General features: G+C 60.3%; 1 protein-coding gene and 1 long non-coding RNA gene across 3 annotated transcripts in view; one reads left to right on the top strand and one right to left on the bottom strand.

The window, feature by feature from the left end:
- FBLN2 (fibulin 2) overlaps nt 1-8,250 on the bottom strand; it is a 67,604-nt gene extending 59,354 nt beyond the window's left edge. For both annotated transcript variants that reach the window (XM_032458739.1, XM_032458742.1), the window contains exon 1: nt 8,103-8,250. The gene's annotated coding sequence lies outside the window, so the exon portion shown is untranslated. The remainder of the gene's footprint in view (nt 1-8,102) is intronic.
- LOC116657181 lies at nt 7,232-17,063 on the top strand. Its single transcript, XR_004312200.1, has 3 exons — nt 7,232-7,538; nt 13,348-13,486; nt 14,354-17,063. It is a non-coding gene; the product is annotated as an uncharacterized LOC116657181 (long non-coding RNA).
- Nucleotides 17,064-19,897: the final 2,834 nt, after the last annotated feature.

Below are 19,897 nucleotides of genomic sequence, written 5' to 3' on the forward strand. Positions count from 1 at the left end.
GGGCAGGCACATCCTGCCTTGGGGTCAGGCGGCTGATGTCACCACATCCTTTCCATCCCCAGCCGTCCCTTAAACGAGTCTCTCTCATGCATGGGAGCATAATGTTGGGCACTCGATTTGAGAAAACACATTTGGAGGAGGGTGGTAAGAGGACGTAGCTAATGAGGGCCTCACCAGCCATGACTGCGGTGTCAGGGGTGACACCCACCAGAAGCAACACTAACGACTCTGCTCACCTGGCGGCCGCACTTTACAGTTTACAAGGCACTTTACAGCTTACTTTCCCATTCTGGCCAGGCCTACACCCCCACCGCCCCTCACCAGGCTCCATGGCCCCGCCGTCAGCCCTGGCCTGAGTCCCGGCCTGTGCCTCAACAGCACGGACCCCAGCCCCAGGCCGCCCCAGGCCAGGCTGCCTCCAGGCTGCAGGGCCCTGCCCAGGCAGCAGGGCTGTGCACACCACTGGGGGTGCAGGGGACACCCCAGCTCCCATGTGAGAACAGAGACCAGCTACCACCAGAAAACCAGGGACCTGGTCTTGAAGAAGACTCTGCCCAGCAGAAAACATGTCAAGGGGGGCCCAGAGAGTGGGAAGGGGTCCCCAGGAGGTTCCAAGTGAGCGATGGCCAATGGGGCTGGAGATGACCTTTCAGGGTGAGGCCAGATCTCAGGGACAAAGAGGAAGCGCCAGAGGCCCGGTGGCGAGAAGCACCTGTCTCTCCCGGCGCGGAGCACTGGGGTGCTGCAGACATCTCCCCGACACCCGCCCAAGGCGGGAAGGGCAGGGCGGGGCTTCAGTCCTGCTCTGGGGCCGTCCTCTTAAGCATCGGGGGTCCTGCTGACTCAGGGCACGTGGTCCTGACTTCCATCTACACTTGTGATAAATGGTCTCCTTTCAGAGTAAGTATACGTATTAAAAATCTGTTACATGTGAAGTAAAGGCACAGGAGGCCGGGGAACCCAGCAGACAAGACGGCACGGCAGGATGCTAACGGCCACTTCAACAGGACAGGAAGCAAACGTGTGCTGGCTTTGTCCCCAAGACAGGGCACCAGACCCGCACACGGTGCCCACAGCCAGACCGCGTACGAATCGGTCTGCTCCAAGGAGACGCAGGGGATCTGAAGAGGAACCCAGCCGCCGGGCTGGCACCAGCCCCCTGGAAGGGCTCATCTCTCAGCCCCGAGGGCTCGGAAAGCTGACGTGAAAACCTGAGCAAAGCGTGGTGGTCTTGAGGACAAACGTGTGTGTGTGTGTGTTCACACGCGCCTGCGTGTGTCGGGGGCCAGGGAAGGCACCGTGTGGTTGTGCACATGTCAGGGCCACCGTTTTCACCGTGAGGAGACTCTAAGAAGGACAGAATTGTCCGGAGCACCAAAAGCTCACTCAGTGACCACAGACACGGCTGGAGGAGAGACTCAGGCTGAGGCAGAAGGAACTCGGGGCGGTTTATCAGGAAACGGTGGGCCCAGGGCCGGGTCCAGACCCGACCCAGACGATGGCATCTCAGCGATCAGAGGAGAGGGGGTCGCGACACTCAGTAGAACCCAGCTCACTTGTGTCCACTAAGCATGGCACACTGGCCAAAAGCCACTCTCAGGGCTTTCCACACACCCTCAGCCCTCACACCGACCCCCTAGGGCAGATGCCACCAACAGGCCCATTTTACAGATGGAGAAGCTGAGGCCGCCCTCACTATCCAGGGTCACGTGACTCAGGCCCCGGCAGGTGCATGGGCACCCTCCCAGCTTCCCTGGCCTGCCCTGGTCCTCTCCCCACCATCACCCAGCACCTCAGAACCCTCCTCCCACGCTTCAGGCCCTTCCAGGGCACCAAACCACAGCAGAGTCAGGAGAACTGTCCCCAATCCACAGATGGGGAAACCAAGGCCCTAGGAGAGGAGATGGCCTAGGCCAGCAAGGTCTGCTTAAAGGCAAAGGCCTTCTGGGCACATGAGTGATCTGGCTCCCACACTCTTGGCCAGACCGGGGCTCTAAACGCCCCCCAACCCCCAGCCCCAGGCAGACGGGCAGGCAGGTCCACTTCCTCACCGACACTGACCCGGGTGGGGTCGCTCTGACCACCCACATCATAGCAGCACCACTCCCACCCCACAGAAAAGCCAGGTTCCCCACCCTCGAGGAAGGAAATAACCTTTCTCTGGACCCGCACTTTCTTTGCAATAATCTCCATATATGAGAAGACAGCGGCATTTTTGCAACGTTTCCAAATTCCAACAACCAGAGGACAATGGTGCAAAATGACGCATGGCTTGACCCCATGAGGGCCCCAGGAAGGGACCAGCCCGAAGGAGGGGAATTAGCGGTGCGTGCGTGCCATGGTACCCAGTACTCCGGGGCCAGACCCGGAGGTGGACAGACCTGGCTCCCGCCCAGCCCCTCCACCTCACTTGCAGTGTGGCCACAGCCAGGCCTGCCTCTCGGAGCTGTATCCCTGCCCTGTCACCCTTTCAGGCCCCCCGCCCGCCAGCTTGGCCCTCCAGGCCCACCCCACACCTGGGCTGCCAGAGGGCCCCTCCGACGCACTGGCCCTGCCCCTCCCTTGCTCAGAAGGGCCCCAAGGCTGCCCGTCATCCACCCTCAGACCAGGACTCGAGGTCCTACGTGTCAGGGTCCCATGCAAGAGGCCAGCCCCCTCCAACCCACCTGTCTGAGTGAAGCCAGGTTTTCTCCTGTCTGCCCCTCACCTTCACGTCGGTGTCGGTATCACTCCCTCCAGGAAGCCCTCCCTACCACGCCCAGGCTCCCAGCGCCTCTGTGCTCTCTTCCAGGACAGCCCTGACAGAAGCACTTCAGACCTACCTCCATGGTCCCCGCGGCCCTCGGGATGGCCACAAGAGGGACCAGGGGCCGGCCCACGCCGGAAGCTGCTGCGAGCGCTGTGTACCAGGAGAGGACCCGAGGCCCTGGGCACACGGCCCTGACAAGAAAGGAACCCGAGTCCAGCCAGCCTCTCCTAGCTGCTCCCACACAACGCCTGGCCAGGGCTCCCGACCGTCCCGGAGGGAGGCCGTCACTCCACGTCTCCCCCCGCCCCACGAGGCCCAGCCCTGAGCCCCAGGCTGCTGCCACGCTCCAGCCGGCTCCCCTCCCAGCAGATGGGGACGGTGGCTTAAAATCCCAGTCAGACCTCACCCCTCCCCAGACTGAACCCTCATCACATCCTCATCACACACAAAACTGAAAGCCCACTGTACCCGCAGCCAGGCCGCCCTCCCTGCTCAGGAGTGTCCCATCCTCCAGCGGCCCCAGGGCATCTGCCCCTGCTGTGCCTCCTGCCTGAGCGTCCGAACTCCACCTGGGCGTCCACGCCCCTGGCCTCCTCCGACGCCCGACTTAAAGCAGTGCCCCCAACCCCATCCCAGCCCCAGCCAGCTCAGCACGCTGGCTAAGCATCCGTCTGCCCCCCCTCCAGGGAGCCAGCTCTGCGGGGGCGGAGGAGGTCATCTCGGAACTGCCTTATCCCCGCAACGGTGACCAGTACGCAGGAGGTGCTAGGCGAAGGAGCCAGTGATCTCCTGTCCTCCTTCCAACAACCCTAGGAAAGGGGTTATGATGCTCATTCGACAGATGAGGAAACTGAGGCTCTGAGGGAGTCACTGGCCCAAAGGGAGCAGGGCCTGGAAGCGGCAGAGCTGGGATCTGAGCCTTGCAGGGCACCAAAGCGGGGACTTCCCTGGGCCCCGCGGTCCCCTCAGCTCCAGTCCGGCCAGCAGGGGGGACAGCAGCAACAGGCTGGGAGTGGAAGGCTGAGTGCTGTGGTGCACGCCCCACAAAAAGCCAGCAGGCAGAGCAGCAGGAGGAAACACCCACAGGGACGGGGAAGAGAGGAAGGGGGCATTTTTGCCTTTTGTCCAACCGCCAAACTTCACAAAGAGTGACTTTGTTAGCATCTGATTTTAATCGCAGTGGAAACCTTTGTGTACCACGGCAGGAAGAAGTCAGTCTGTTCTACAACAGGGTCAGTAAAGCAGGGAACCTAGAAACCATCCTTGAACACTGAACTAGAAACTCACAAATGAACAGTCACCCACCAACCGCCCAACTGCTTCTGAATTTAATTTGATGTCTGAACAGGCAATACAGGGGCATGGTCAAAATCCAGAAAATACAAGAAAGCACACAGCGGAGTGTCACTCACCATGCACCCTTATCCCCACCTGCACGCCCCCTCCAGGGAACCACAGGTACCACAAGTACCACTGCAACTCACCACAGCGCTGCCTCCCAGGGTTTGCCTGTGAGCAGACAAGCAAACATGGGTTTACACCCCTTCTTTGACACAAAAGGCAGCATCATTCAGCACCTTGTTTTCCTCTCTCAAGAGATCTTGAAGATTAGCGCCTCCTTGTTTTTCGAGGCTGCATAATATTCTACTGTGAGGCTGCACCAACATCTATTTGACTAGCACACATCACCCTGGATCTCATGTGTCTGTCAACAGGCCTGTCCCCCTTACCTACCTGTAGCATCTCCAGTGTGAGACCTGCCTTCCAGCACAGGACCTGACACAGGGTCTCAACCCTTCTGTCAACAGCCTCTCCGCGGAGGCACAAAAGAGCTACAGAGAGTGTCTTAAAACAAAACTCAGATCTCACTTCTCCCTGGACTGAAACTTTCCAGTAGCTTTCAAACTCCCTGCCCCAGTCCCTCTCCTCCTCCCCTGCCCTGCTGCCACCTGCTCCAGCCTCCTCCCTTTCAGACCCTCACACACCCCAAGCCTGGCCCCACCTCAGGCCCTCTGCACCAGCTGTGCCCACTGCCTGCACCCTCCCCGCACACTCCCTTCTCGGCTCAGAAATCCCCTCCCCCAACGGCCCTGTCCTCCCACCCAGGTTTGGTTGCCCTGTTGGCCAAAGTGCCTTTATAAATCTACACGTATCTGAAATCAACTTAATTCATTTCTCTGTTGCCTGACTCACCCCACCTCACCCTCCAACTAGAATATTTGCTGCGTGGGGGCAAAGGCTGTGTCTGGGGTGCCCACCATGGGATCCCTGTCCAGATCGTGCCTGGCTCAGGATGTGACTCCCACACTCTGCCCAGGACAGCCAGGCTCCTGCTACAGAATTAGCCCTGCAGGTGCTAATGAAGGTCTTGGGATGGGTAAAGCATGGAGCCCAGAATCCTGTCCAGGCTGGAACTGCATCCCAGGGCAAGGTCTTCAACTGGGGAGCCCCCTGGGGTTCAAGAAGACAGAGAGGGGGATACAGCCAATCACCTCCTGGTAGCAGACCCCAAGATTCCATCCCTCACGCCCCACTTCAGGTCCACAAGCCCTGGAAAGCCATCAGACAGCACCCACTTTCCAGAAGGGAAGACTGAGGCTCACAGAAGGGAGGGACAGGCCCTCTGCACCACCCAAACAGCCAGGCCCAGCACCATCCTCCTCAGCAGGAACGAAAACCTACAGGAGGTATAAAGAAGAGGCCAGGGGCTGCCCACCATCTCCAAGTCCCCTGCACCACCGGTAGGGTTGGTCCTCATTCAGTCAGTCAACAAACGTCCAGAAGGCCACACGGCACGGGGACATCCAGCTAACACGAATTCAGCAGCATACATGAGGCAGAGAGAGAGAGCAGGGTCACAGGCACTAGGACTTAAAGTAATGAAGCAACTCCCCACCCCATGCCACCCACCGAGAGGCCGCCAGGGAGCCTGAGCCTCCTGGGAGGTGGGAGCCGCCTGTCCCCACTGCCTGAGTCCTTCCTGGGAGAGCGTCTCATCCGCCAACGCCGGCCGGGGGTTAAGGGAACAATGCTCCCACTCGCGGCCCCCTAATGCAAGGCACACACGGAATTCTGATGCCCGACAGGACACAGCACGACCCTCCTGAGGCCCCGCAGACTCGAGGGACACGGGGCCTTCACCCGGGAGACCGAAGGGTCCCAGCCACGGCAGGACCAGAGCTGGAAAGTGTGCCAGGCGCCAGAGGAACGGCAGCAGCCCTCGGTCACGTGAGATCCCCCCCCCCCCCCGCCCTGAACTGAGCTCCACCTTGACCCCCGCCGAGAAGGCCCCTTCACTTACTCAGGAGCTGGTCTACAAGCATGTATTAAACACCTACTGCATGTCAGGTGTGAACCTAGTTTGGGGAATTTGCCCAGGATTAACGAGACCCAGTCCCTCCTCTCATGGACTCGTTGAGAGGTGGGCAAATAACTTGGCTTTAGGGTCAGAAAACCCTGCATTGAAATCCCAGCTCCGCCCTTTGCTTGCTGGGACACTCTTTCTAAGCCTCAGTTTCCCCATCTTTCCAATAGGCGTAAAACTGTGACCTTGTAGGACTGTGGACAGGATCTGGGGAGGAAAGAAAGGATGGGGCCTGGCTCTGAGATCACTGCCTTCCTCCAATAGGGCCCCCAGGCTCCTGACCCCCAAAGTCCAGCAGACGGTGCCTGCCACCAACACGACGCCCCATGGTCCACGCCCCTGGCACACCCCTTCTCACTGACACCTCTAAGGTACACCTGAGCAGTACAAGGCTCACCCAAGGGTTCCCCAGCCACGGGTGAGGGGGACCAGCCTAGGTGTGGTGCGGGCAACGCAGTAAAAACGGCCCAGTTTACCCAGCAGGCGCAGCCAACGCAGAGGTCTACACAGGCCCGGCAGGAGCCCAGAACGTGAGGCGGTTTTGGTGGGAACTGTGGCCAAGCAGCCTCCTGCCCCACCCGGGGCAGCAGGCGAGCAGCACTAGCCGATGGCACCACGCGGGGGTGTGGTCTGGAGCCTCCAGAACCTGTAATTTTTCAGAAGACGGAAATCCGGACTTCTATGTGAAATCTGCCGATTTGTAAATGCTGGCAGCTAATTAAAATTTTAAAAATAATAATAGCATGATAAGAGCCAAACAAAACACGCAGGGCCAGCCTCAGTAGGGGCTGGCAAGTTTGCACCTCCAGAGTAAGAGCCTTTGACTTCAGTGGTCCCCAGCCTTACTCCCCATTACAGCCCTGGATGCAGGACGGGAGGCTGGGAAGTCGAGGGGCAGTGGTTCCCGGTCCCTCCTTCCTCCTGGTGCGGACCTTCACCCACATTTGCATGTGGGGAAGGGGAGGCTCAGAGCCCCAGTCATTCGGCCACAAACACATGGGAGGCCTGGACATCCAGGCTTGCTCTCCGTGGGCCCTGGACTGGCACCCTTATTTGAGGGACCCTGGGAGATGACCAGCACCCAATTTTTTTCTTTTTCTGGCCTCTCAGGCGACACCTGCTGGCTCAGACCAGCTTTGGAGCAGCCCAAGTGGCAGTCACAAACTGAGCTGGGACAAGACCTTGCGACAGCAGGAGGGAGAGCGGGCAGGGGAGAGAATGCAGGGCAAAGCGGGGAGATGAGCGGTGGGGAGTCAGGCCCACCCGTGACTGAAGAGCCCCTTCCCTGCGCTCCCCCCAGGCACCCAGGCCCCCCTGTAAGGGAGCCTCAGCCCAGAGGCTCCCCAGCCGGACTCTGGGCCCCACCCGACTCCGGACAGCATGGGACGGTCCCCACCCGGAGGAGTGCCAGAGTGCAGTGTTAAGGTGACTCTGTGTGCAAGATTCACGGTGACTGGGGCTTGTGTGTGACCCCCCCATATGTGAGAGGCACGTGTGTGACACATGTGAGAGGGATGTGTGTGACACACACGTGTGCGTGCGTGTTAGAGCCACACAGGGCTTCACAGGCACAGCCGTCTGATAGCGGCATGCGTGTCCGGGAGACGCCCGTGTGCAAGGCACGTGTGTGGGAAGCATGCGTGCGCAAAAGGGACGAGTGAGAGCTGAGTGTGAGGGGCCGGGCATGCGTGAGAGGAAGGGGGCTCTGAGCGGGCACGGAGGTGCGCCCCGCGGAGCGTGCGGAACTTCTGCGGCGGCGGTGGGGGCCGGGGGGGGGGGAGGGGGAGGGGGATGAGCGCGCAGCTCCCGGCCCAGGCCTCCCTCCAGCGGACTTGGGGTGGGCGTGGGGGAGGCGGCGGGACCCGGGGAGGTGGGGGGAGCCCTGGCGGGTGGGGGCCCTCCGCGCCCCCCGGGCCCCGGGGCGCCGTCCCCGCGAGCGGCCCCGGGGCGCGGACCGCGCGGCGCGGGCGGGGGCCCGCGTGCACTCACCGCGCTGCGCTGCGCTCGCCCGGCCGCCGAGCCGTCCGTCAGTCCTCCTGCCCGGCCCGTCGTCGGCGCGTCGAGAGCTCGGGAGCCCGGCGGCGGCGCGGGGCGGGGCGGGGCGGGCGGCGGGGCGGGCCGAGCCGGCGCCGGGCCCCCTGCCCGCCTCCCCACCCCACGCCGCCCCCCTCCGCCTCCGGGGCGGGGTCTCGGCCGCGGCCGGGGAGGGGGCCGAGCCGGCGCCGCGGCTCCTCGCCCAGCCGTGCGGCCGGGCCGGACCGGACGTGGCCGCCGCGCGCGTGCGCCCCGCGCCCCGCGCCCCCGCGCCGCGCCCCCTCGCCGCCCGTCTGACCGCGAGTCCTCGAGCCCGCCCTGCTGCCCGCTGGGGGCTTTGGCCCGGCCGCCTCAGCCCGCCTAGGCCTCAATGTCCCCACCGGGAAGATGGGCCTGGGGACGCTGGGAGGGCCTCAGGGGCTTGCGAGTAACAGTGACGAGAGGCAGGCCCAGCCGGGGTCACCTCTCATCCCCTTTCTGCCTGCTCCCGGGGCTCCCACAGGCCACCTGGCCAGGTGGCATCAGGGCCCCAGCCCCTGGCCCACATTGGTCCTTTTCCTGCGCCCACAGAGCTGCCTGTAGCCACTGTGTGACCTCAGCCAAGGCCCTTGACCTCTCTGAGCCCAGCCTCCTCATCTCTTGAGCAGGTTAACCCAGGGCCGTGGGTGGGGTGCCACGGAGAACCCTGTGTTATGTCCTCAGCACAGGGCCCCACAGACAGCAAACCCAACAAGTTGTCAGTACTGTGACTGACCCCACCGCGGAGGCAGGATGGGGCATCCACCGGTGTCCCCTCCCGGGGTTGGCAGCCTTGGAGCCTGTGCCTGGTAAGAGGCCCTATGGGGCACAGGCTGCCTTCCCAGGGCCTCCCAGGGCCTTCCTCCTGGCCTAGGGCTCAAAACCCACACAAGCGAAATCTGGTACTGCCAGAGTAGGGCACATGTCAAGCACCAGAGCAGCCCAGATGAAAGGGGCACTGGGCCCAGTGCAGGCCTGCAGCCTGGGCTCAGGGACCCCACACCCCGTCCCTTCCCTCCACCAACTTAGGGTCCGGAAGACTAGTCGAGCCCAAAGCGAGTAGGGGTCCAGGAAGTCTGACCATCCATCTGTCTCTCTGCCATCTTTGTTTTTTATTGCTTTCTGTCTCTTTATAATGTGGTAAAACTCACCCTTTACAGCGTGCAATTCAGTGGCATTTCGAGCACTCACAACTTGGTCTCTTATCCTCTCTCAGCCACTCCCTCTCCTCTCTCTGCTGCGTGAATCAACGTCTCTCTGTATCTCTAGGCGTCTCATTCGTTCGGAAGGCCCACGTCTCCTGTCTCTCTCAGGGCGTCTGACTCTTCACCCACCCTGCCCCTCCTTCTCTGTGTCTCCCTCTGTCTCCATCTCAGCGCTGAGGTCTGTCTCTCCACCTTACTCTGGCCTTCTTGCTCTGTGCATTTCCCTCCGACACTGTTCTGGGTCTCTGTGTCTCTCTGGGTCCTGAGGTGCCACATTCTCTAGGACCTGAGGCCTAGACCAAGACCTCTGGGCCCACCTTCCATCCCTGCCAGGGGACACATGGCCCAGTGGTTGCCACCTCACACCCAGGCAGCACCCACGTGCCCAGAGAGTGCCCACCTCCTACCCCCAGAGCCCAGGACTGGGAGGAGGCAGCCAGGAGCAAAGGCGAAGAGAAGGGAAGCCACCTGCCCAGGGTCACACAGCTGGGAGGAAGGGAAGCCAGGAGGTGCCTGGGGTCTGGACGGGGTTGGCCGCAGAGGAGGAACCAAAGCCTGCACTGAGAGCCTGGGCCAGGCCACTGGCTTTCTGTGTCGCCCTGGGCAGGCCCTTGCTCTCGGGCCCTTTTCCCCACTGGAGTCTGCTTTCCCTCGGTGCCTCTGCACTGGCTCTCCCCTCTGCTGTCCTGGAGTGCCCTTCCCCCTCGTCCCCATGGCTGGCTCCCCCGTGATTAGATACAGGTGCAGTGCCTCAGACCCCCACGGGGACAGCAGCTGCCCCTCCCCTGGCCACTCCTTATTCTCTCTACTTCTCAGAGTCCTTGTCACTAGCTGCCTTCTAAACATTCCTTTATAAGTGACCACAGGTAAGATGGCCCGGTAAGGCCTCCACCACCCAGCAGCTGTGTGACCTCGGGCAAGTCCCCTGACCTCCCTGGGCCCTGATAAGCTCAACTGTAAAATGAGCTGAATGACATCAGGGACTATCTCCTGGGGTTGTTGGCAAGAGTAAATGAATTGAGATCGAAAAGTCCTTTGAACGGGGCTCAGCCCCAGGGTGTGCCCAGTAAATATCTGACAATTGAGGGAGTGACTAGACTGAGTCCTGCCTTCTGTCGGCAGACCTGAGAGGCGCCGGGCTTTGCCTCACGTGAGCCTGGGCGACTCTCTGCCCCGATGTGCTTCGTTCCCGCTACAGGTCTCTGGGTGGGGGGGAGAGGCCTTGAGCCGAGATTTGGCCTCCCCTTCCCGCCCACCCCCAAGGCTTGGCCAGCTTTCCAGGAGATAAAGTGGAGCTACTTCCCCATCCTCCGTTATCTGAGCTGGAGGTGCACCGAGGCAGCCGTCCCCTTGGAGCCCTGCCAGGGCTGTTATCACAGACAGAGTGCACATCACCCACCAGGAATCTGGGGGCTGGGGCCCGGATGAGACGCAGCTGGAGGAAGTTCCAGGGCGATAAGAGTGGTTCGGAGTGGGCAGTGGCATTTCTCACGTTGGTGGCAATGTCAGCAGCCTCCCTGGCACCCAGGCGCCAGGGCTGGTGGGCGTGGGGCTCCCCTGCACCCCGGGTCAGCCCAGGTGGGGCAGAGGAGGCCCACGGGGCTTCCTGGGTCTGCGTCCTCGCCGGGTAGCCCGCAGTGGGTCACGGGGCAGTGCCTGACACCTGAGAAACCATAACAATAGTAACCCCATGCCCCACACAACCGCTGTGCAGGGCTTAGAAGCACATGCCCTGAGGCCAAAGGACCTTGGTTTAAAGCCACACCCCCGTGTGACATGCCGCAAGTGGCTCAAGCCTCTGGCCTCGTGGCCTCGTCTGTAATGTAGTCCTGCCCCACAGGACTGTTTTGAAGATGCTCAGAGTGGGTCTGGCACCGGGTGAGCCCTCGATTCAGTGCTGTTGTTGGTGCGGACTGCAGACAGCCTAGACTGACGAGAGCCAGCAGCAGTGCCCAGACCCTCCTGCATGCCTGGGACCTGGGAGACAGTGTGGGGCCACCGGCTCCCTGAGCCATGGGCCTGTGCTCCCGCCAGCTCTTCCTCCGCTGCGGCCTCTAAGGGCCCAGGGGACCCCCTTTTCCCAAGGGTGGGCTCTGCGCTGGGCCGGCTTCGTCACAGCTCTTGCCCCACATTCAGCATCTGATGTGGGGCAGCTGTCTGTCCCCAGCTGCAAAGGAGACTAGGAAAGCGTGTGTCTGGGCCCGGCCAGGCTCCGGGATGTTCCATCAAGATGGAAAGGACATTCAGAGCTGATGAGCAGGGATTTTCAGACAGAGCCCCACCCCCCACCCCACCCCCGCTCACCTGGGGCGGCACTGCCTACCACCCCTCTGCTCAGCAAAGACCCGGGCAGCACAGCCGACCTGAGCCTGAGGATAAGGCCATCCTCTAGGCTCTCCCGGGGACGTTCTGTTTCTGTGAAATGCCCGCATCCTTGCCCTACCCCACAACAGTGAAATCTGAGTCTCCGGAGGGTGCCGCCGGGCATGAGTATTTTTTTAAGCCCCAGCTGCCAGGAAGGTGCTGCCAAGTTTGGAAAACACAGCCTCCCTGCAGCCTTCTAACGCCGTCCCTCCCCAGGGCCGAAGAGGCTGTAGACTGGGGACGTGCCCCCCTGGGGCCCCTGGAACTCCCTGCTCTAACAGCCCTGAGTCCCAGGGCCCATGCTGGCCTCTTCCCTTGATTCCTGCACCCAGGAGTGGGCCACACCCCAGGTCCCAGGGTGGCCAGGCAGCTGCTGGCAGGTGGCGTGGATGGAGCGCAGTTATGCGGGCACACAGCCCCTAGAACGCGGTCCAGGCCCACTCTGGCCTGGATCCCCACCTCTCCAGCCTCATCACCCAGGCACCCACTATCCATACCCCCCAGCATCCTACTCATCAAACCAATGAAAGGTTGACTGCACTGGGAACCCCCCCACCTCCCTGCCTTTCCATCCACCGTGGTGCCGGGCCACCTGGGACCGACACTATCAGCCACCCCCACTCTTCACCTAAGAACTGTAGAAACGTGACACCGGCCCATGGCTGCCTGGCCAGACTACCTTCCCAGCCTCCCTGGCAGCGGTAGGACTGTGGCAGTTTGAGGCCATCGAATGGGGGCAGAAGTGGTGTGGCCTCTCCCTTCCCTTTCCCCTTCCTGCTGGCTGAAGCGAGGGCCTGAGGGTGGACACGGAGCCAGGGCCCTGCCTTGTATACCAGGTGGAAGTCACGCTTGGACGGAAGGCACCCCTGAGCATGGTGGAGCTGCCACGCCTGGCCCGGACCTCCACCTAAAGGAGGAGCGAGCTCTCATACACACTAAGCCCTGAGCCTGTTAGGCCTGAAGCCATCCCATTCCTGGATTTTTTGGTTCCACGAAAAATCCCTTTGGAGCATCAGCCAATTTAAACTGGGGTGCTATTACCTGCACCTAAGAGTCTTGGCTAATAGCATGAGCTTCAGTGAGGCGACATCACCTACCAAGCCTGGTGCCAGCACTTCCCAGGCCCACTCTGGACGCCGGGTTAGCCCTCAGGGATTAGTCTTTATGTCACCCAGGCTCTCCCCAAGGGTGCTTGGCCTTAAATAAAGGGCACATGGACTGGAATGAAAAATAAACTCATATCTGTTAACCATACACTGCGTGCCAAGCATTTTAATAGGCAGCCTGCACTGATCAATTTGTGTGGTCCTCTAAACAACCCTAGAGTTAGTAGGTAGTCTTACCCCCATTTTACAGACAGAGAAACTGAGGCTTGGTGGCTTAGCTCGGGCCCCAGCCCAGAGCAGCCCGAGTGCAGAGTCCACACGCTTTCCCTGCCCTTCCAGAGGCAGGAGAGGAGCACTTTGTAGTGGGGCAGTGAGTCCCCCATCCCTGGGGTGTGAACAGCGACTGGGTGACCCCTTGGCAGAGTGGCTGGAGGGGCTAAAGCATGTGGAGTGGGATGTGCGGGAGAGGAGATGGGGAAGGCTGCTAAATTTTTTCTCTCACTCCAGGGTTTCTCTACACTTTCCCAAGATGTCTACTTATTCCAGGAAAGCTGCCCGGCTGACACCTCCCATCTGGGAATGGTCAGCCCCTACCTCCTGTGGCCTCGCTCACTTGTGACTCACCCCCCGCCCATCCCTCAGCCTGGTATGATGAAATTTCTGGCACTTCTGAAAAGTTCTGGTCACCCCAGACAAGACGTGGCCCGGCCTTGTAATCAGGCCAGCTTTCCTGTCAAGGGGCAGAGCGAGGCGGCCAGGGCGCTCAGCTCAGAGGCTGGGACCTCCCTAGTGGGCTGGAAAACTAGGCCGAAGGGTCTCAGGGGCAGCCCAGAGACAGGAGGCCTAACCCCAGGGTGTCTCTTGCTCACTCCAAGACTCAGTTTTCCCATCTGTGAAGTGGGAGCAGCTGACTCTGATTATAATAAATAAGTTCAGAAACACATAATAAAACACTCAACACCAGCAAATCTCCCTTCAACCTCTTTTGTTCTATACCTGTGTGTATATGCGTGAGCAAAGGTATGAATGCATGCCCACAATCGAGTTCTAATGAACACTTTTTCTGCTATGTTTTTATGTGATACAGTGTGGCCAGTTTTCTACATCAAAACATACATCTACACAAGCAGGTTCAAGCTGTCCAGGGCTCCGCTGTCAGAGAGCCACCGTTGATCTGGTCCTCCATTGAGGATTTCCACTTTTCTTTACAATAAAAAAAAGACTTGAAGGATATCCTTGAATCTATATTTTGGGGTACCTGTCCATCTCCTGGAAGTTGCAGGGGTGAAGGGCGGGTACATTTTTAAATGCTTGCGATGGAGCCTGCCAGAGGGACACAGATTTCCTCTCACCAGTAATGTGAGGGCGCCTGCTCCCCACCCAGTCCCGGGCCCTGGGCATCCGTGGTCCTCTGGTCTCAGTCACTCTGCCACATGCAGATGGGGTCCCCTTGTCTGAAGCTGACCGTCCCTGTAAATGTTTACCAACCGTTTGTATTTCTTCCCCCGTACAGGGTCTCCACTCACTCTCGCGACTGAGGCATTCATCTTAATCGTCGCTGAGAACTCTGTGTAGCAGGAGCGCTGCCCTTGTCTGCACTGGCCCACGCGGCAGACGCCTCCGTCTTAACTTTGAGTCTGTATTTTTTTACTCGTAGGTCTTGTAAAACTCGACCCAGAAATTTCCAGAATTTTCTTTTGTGCTTAGAAAGGCTTTCCCCACCCTGAGATAGACGTAGTAAGCTTCCTCTGTGTTCTCCCAGCTCTATTCATTCATCCGTCCATCCATCTATCCTTCATTCACTGTTACCCTTGACTCTAACCCCCAGGCCTCTGGCTACCTGTGTCCATAGAGCTGGTGGCTAGGCCCTGAGCACAAGGCCTTCTCAAGGGACAGGAATTTCCAGTCATTCCTGGAAACCTCCCCTTCTAGGAATGTGGGGAGGGAAAACACGTCTCTATTTAAATAGGGAGCGAGCGTTTGGCCTCTGAGGCTTCAGATGCCCCCCAGTCACTTGGCCAGGCTCCGCCATCTCCTGTCACCAGTGTCCTTCCGAGATGCACTGGTCTGAGGTCTCCCGGCCTTCTCCTGCTCCCTCCCTAAGAATTTCCTTGCACATCTAATACTATCTTGGCCAAATTCGTTTGGGCATCCTGACACCCAAACTTGTGCAGCGATACAGACAGGAAGCAAAGCCGCCCCGGCTCCACGCAGCCCGGGAAGCGCTGGGCCGGCCGCGCCCCTCGCCCCCCACACACTGGAGGCCCAGCGCCGCGTGCCAGCCTGGACGGGTGACGACACTGGCACTCAGCACTGAGCTTGGGTCCGCATCCAGGCTCCCTCTGTCCCACCTGCCCCCAGCAGCTTGTGCGAGCCCCAGGCCCACCACCCACCCCACCCCGACCCCGGACTCCAGGTCCTCCGGTCTCGGCCTCCCAGACCAGGGCCCCAGCCCCCGCCCAGCAGGCTGTTTCTTCATCCCGCCCTGAGACCCCCGGGCCCCACTTGGCTGTAGTGACGCCGGGGGGCAGGGCCCCAAACACCCTTCCCTGAGTGGAAGGAGTCCAGACCCTCCTGCCCCAGCTCAACCCAGTAGAAGGAGCCAGAAAATGGGGTCTTCGGTGTGGAGAGACAAGTCTCCCTCCCACGGAGAGGGGACTCCTCCCTGGGCTCCAGCCCACACTCTGGTCTTCAGATCGTCCTGCTCGTCCTCAGTCAGAGCCCCGGGGGTACTGCCTTCCCCCAGGACCCACCCCAGCTCCCCCAGTCCCCGTGGCCAGCTCAGCCTGTGCCTGTCCCAGGGCTGGGCCAGCCGCTGAGCACGAGTCCCTAGGGCTGTCTGTGCAGCCCAGAGAGAAGATGTGGTGTTCACTCGGAGAGCTGCGGGGAGCTGCTAGAGAATTTTAGTGGGAAACGCCAAGGTGCAAGGGTCCCAGTGGGAGTTTGGACGAGGGTGGTGGCATGAGGGAGCGGTAGGATTGAAGAGATACTGAGGAGAGAAACTGCACAGACAGGTGTGATGCTGGGAGCCAGGGAGAGGGAGATGCACGGATGGTCCCCCAGCTTCTGGCTCAGGTGCCACTCACGAGTTGCTGAGGGGTGCCGGGCTGGGCCTTCTGCCACAAGTCACAGTATACTTGACTCAAAGAGGCTTAAGTCAAAAAAGGGAGATATTGAATTCCATAATGAAAAAATAGAGAGGTGAACTTCAAGCATAGCTGGATCCAGGTGCTCAAATGTCTCCAGGAACAAGTTTCTCCCCGACTTGTCCCTCAGCTCTCCTCCCCTCTCCTCCATTTTCCACCAAGAGCACCTCTCCTGGTGACCAAGATTCCCAGCAGCTCCAGCCCACAGCCCTTCAAGTCCAGACAAAAATGAAGCACTAGCCCGCTGGTCTTAAGCTTCTCTCCAGCTGGAGGGGCTTGAGTCAGGTGCCTGGGCCTGGACCAGTCGCTGCAGCCAGAGGAGCGGGCCGTCTGATGGGCTCAGCCCAGGTCGTACTCTCTCCCCAAAGCCTTAAGTGGGGTGACGAACCTCTAAACGGAAACTGGGGGCTGCTGGCAGATGCTGGCAGGGAATCTATGAAATGACCCCGACAGGGCAGGTGAATTTGCATCCTTGGGTTTGAAGTCAACGTCTTCTACATTCGATTTGGATGCTGTCGGCACACGTGTTTAAAGTATGTTCTCTGTAAAACTGTCAACAGGCACAGGGAGACTTTGTCAAGCTCGTCAGCGATGGGCTCTCAGGCCCCGAGCCAGTCCAGCCAGTGACAGCCCAGAGACCCCCGGACCTCTCACGGTCCCCGACTCTTGCCGGGCTGGGCACCAGAGGCCACGGCAGCCCCGTGGAAGCAACATGGGCCTGATGGGAGCCTCGTTGCCTGTGGCTGGTGACTAATAATAAAACAAGCAGGCTACACCCATTGCAAAAATGTTAAGCCAGCGGGAGAGAATGTGACATGAGCCCAGTGGCTGATTCCAGTTATGTGAAAATACCGGGAGGGATTGTGAAAGACAGGACCTTCCAGATCCAGATGTCCTCTCCCAGGCCCCTCCCCAGTTGAAGAGTCTCCCTAAGCTTCCTTAAAAGTGTGACTAGCTCCAGGTGCACCGCTGAACTGTTACGTAGTTTGGGCTGTTCTGAACTTGATTAAAACAGACCTCCTGTAAATGGTCCTCTTTGCACTGGGGAGAGCGCCTGGGGCAGTCTGCAGAGGGCCTTCGTTTCTTTTCAGCACTGTGTAATAGTCCACTGCCCCCAGCAGGCCAGGCGAGCCTCTGGTCTATGGACATTTAGGCTGTTTATTTTTCCCTGCTACAAGCAATGCTGCTGTGACCACCCTTGCACCAGTCCTCCTGTGACATTTGTACCAACCCCCTAGGGCCAGCCTCCAGGAGGGCAGCGCTGGGTCACGGATGCGCACGTGTTCAAGCTCACCAGCTCAAGCCAAGCTGCCGTCTCCGAGCGTTTGTACCAACACGCGCTCCCTGCCCGCTGCTGCTGTGCGCTGCCGCTCCCCGGCAGCCCTTGTTAACACTGGCCCGTGCAGCAGGTGTGAGACGGCATCTCAGTGTGGCTTTACTTCACGTGTCCCTCGTCACTAACGTGGACGAGCATCTTGATGTGTCTGCCAGCCATCTGCATTTCCTCTTGCAGGAAATTTCTGCCCGTATCTTTTTGTCCTTTAAAATAGAGTTTTCTTCTCGGGGACTACTGATTTCTAAAGCACAGTCCGGCCATGTGACTCCCTGCCTTTAGCGCTTCCGTGGCTCCCCAGGGGCCTTAGAGTAAAGCCCACGCCCTACGGCCAGGCCAGCACGGCCCTACAGTGGTTGGGCTCCCGTCTGCGCCTGCCCTCGATAGAGCGTTCCCGACTCTCCTCTCAGTCTCCCCTCCCCCCCGCCCCTGCAGGGCTACTGCCACTGGCTTGTCCACACCCTGCTCCCTGCAACCTTCCAGCTCCTGCTTGTGCTGTGCCGCCCGCCAGAAACACCCTCCGTCTACCCACTGGCCCCGCGTCCTCGCCTGCTTGCTTCTCTCTCAGCCCTGGGGTCCCAGCTAAAACATCCTTTCTCCAGGAAGCCCTCCTGGCTTTCCCCCACCCCTGCCCAGACTGAGGGGCCGCAGTGCCTGTGTGCTCTGTCCCCCAGCACTGCTCCTGTGTCAGGAGGCTCACCAGCCTTTGCCACCAGACACCAAACTCCCTGAGGGTCAGGACTGTGACCGTTCAGCTCACTTATATTGCCCGTAGTGGGAATGTGTCTGCCCAGAGCCAGCTCTCCAAAATGCTCTGCAGAAGACAGGGATGGACAGGGGCAGCGTGGGGCTGTTAAAGAAAGTGGCTGCACTGACACAGACCCGGGGCAGGGGGGCCCAGGGACCACTAGGAACAGACATTAGGGTGGAGGAGGGGAGGGCACAGGACTGGGAGTCAGGGAGCTGGGTTCAAGTCCAGACAAGTTCTCTGGACAAGTCTCTTGCCTTCTCTGTTTCCCCGTCTAACAGAGGCGAGCCCTGGCCTTCCTCCCATCACAGATATTTCCCTGGAGGGCCAGTCTGAGGTCTGACCCACAATTTCAGGCCTAAGGAGCAGGCGGACCTTGGACAAAACAAAGGGACCGTGTTCTGGGCTCTTTCAAATGACGTCCCAACAACAGCTTGGCTGCAGCTGAACAAAATCACACGCGGGTGGAGGGGTGGGGAGGAGGGGTGGCGGGTGGCGGGGTGGCGGGCAGCATCCCCAGCACGCCCTCGGCATCTGGGCCCCACCAGAACGCCAGACACACGGACTGTGAGGAGAGCACCCCTGCCACCCCGACCCGGCCCGGCTGTGCCAGGCCCTCGTCTGAGTCTCCTGTGGGCCTGAAGCTGCCAGTCAAAACATGCTCCCTCTTTGGCTCATGCAAGGCTCACGCCAACCCTCCAGGCAGGCACTGCCACCAGGCCCGCTTAACAGATGAAGAACTTGGGAGTCTTGGAGGTCACGGTCGCAAGCCCTCAGACACAGCCGGGGGGCAGGGGCTGGACCACGCGCCACTGCACTGCCCAGAGGCTCCCTGCCCGGGGTCACACTGCGGTGCCCTGCAGGGCTCTCAGCAGTCAGGGAGGGGCATCCTGGCCTTCCCCCAGAGAAGATGGGGCATTGGTACAGCCTCCCTCAGCAGATCAGACAATGGATAGGGTGGCTGTCATCGCCCAGCCGGCTGGACAGCTTCAAGGGGAAGAGCAGGCCTCAGCCCCACTCACCACTTCGTGTCCGGAAATCTGCAAAGTATCCACCCACGTCGTCCCCACCGCCTGCCTGCCAGCCGGCAGAAGGTCTCCCGTGGAGAACCTGGCTCAGATCCCATCCACCACCCGCAAGCTGTGTGACGTGGGACAAGGGGCTCCCTCTCTGGGCCTCCGTTCTGTAGTCTGTGAAATGTGGGTGAGGCCTGTTGGGGGAGAACCATGCGTGCGAGCGGGCCCTGTCTCCCCAGCAGGCCTGCCCGTGCTTCCCTCAGCTGGAAGCTGTTCGAATACCCACGGGCAGACCAGATAGGCCAGGGGTCACAGAGCGTCCACACAGCTGCAGACGATACTGCAGGGAAAGCAATTTACGGCCACACACGGCAGCGTGGCTATCTCTCACCAACTCGGCCAAAGGGATTGGTGTGAAGGATTACGCACGGAGAAGCCCACTGTTTATGGAGTCCTGGAACCGGCAAAACGAATCTGTTCCGCTGGAAGTTGGGAGCGGATACCCTCAGGGTGGCTGTGACTGGAAAGGGGCACAGAGGGGACTTTTAGGGGCTGCTTGGGCTCTGTTTCTCAGTCTAGGGGCCAATTTTGTGAGTCTATTTGGCTTGTGAAAACCCAGCACGCACACATGATGCTGGAGGCAAGAGGGGTTACCCCAAGACGGGACTGCCGTTAGCTGTGGCGTTCCCCGAGGTCTGCTTGTCTTTCTATTAGGTCTCCAAGGGATGGCAGAGAAAGGTCCAGTGGCAAACAACGTCCATTCCCTGCCGGCCGCCCTGTAGCCCCCAAGGGCGGTCACTGCGGCCTCCGTGAT

The sequence above is a fragment of the Camelus ferus genome, chromosome 17 (genome assembly GCF_009834535.1).
Source record: "Camelus ferus isolate YT-003-E chromosome 17, BCGSAC_Cfer_1.0, whole genome shotgun sequence".
NCBI lineage: Eukaryota > Metazoa > Chordata > Mammalia > Artiodactyla > Camelidae > Camelus > Camelus ferus.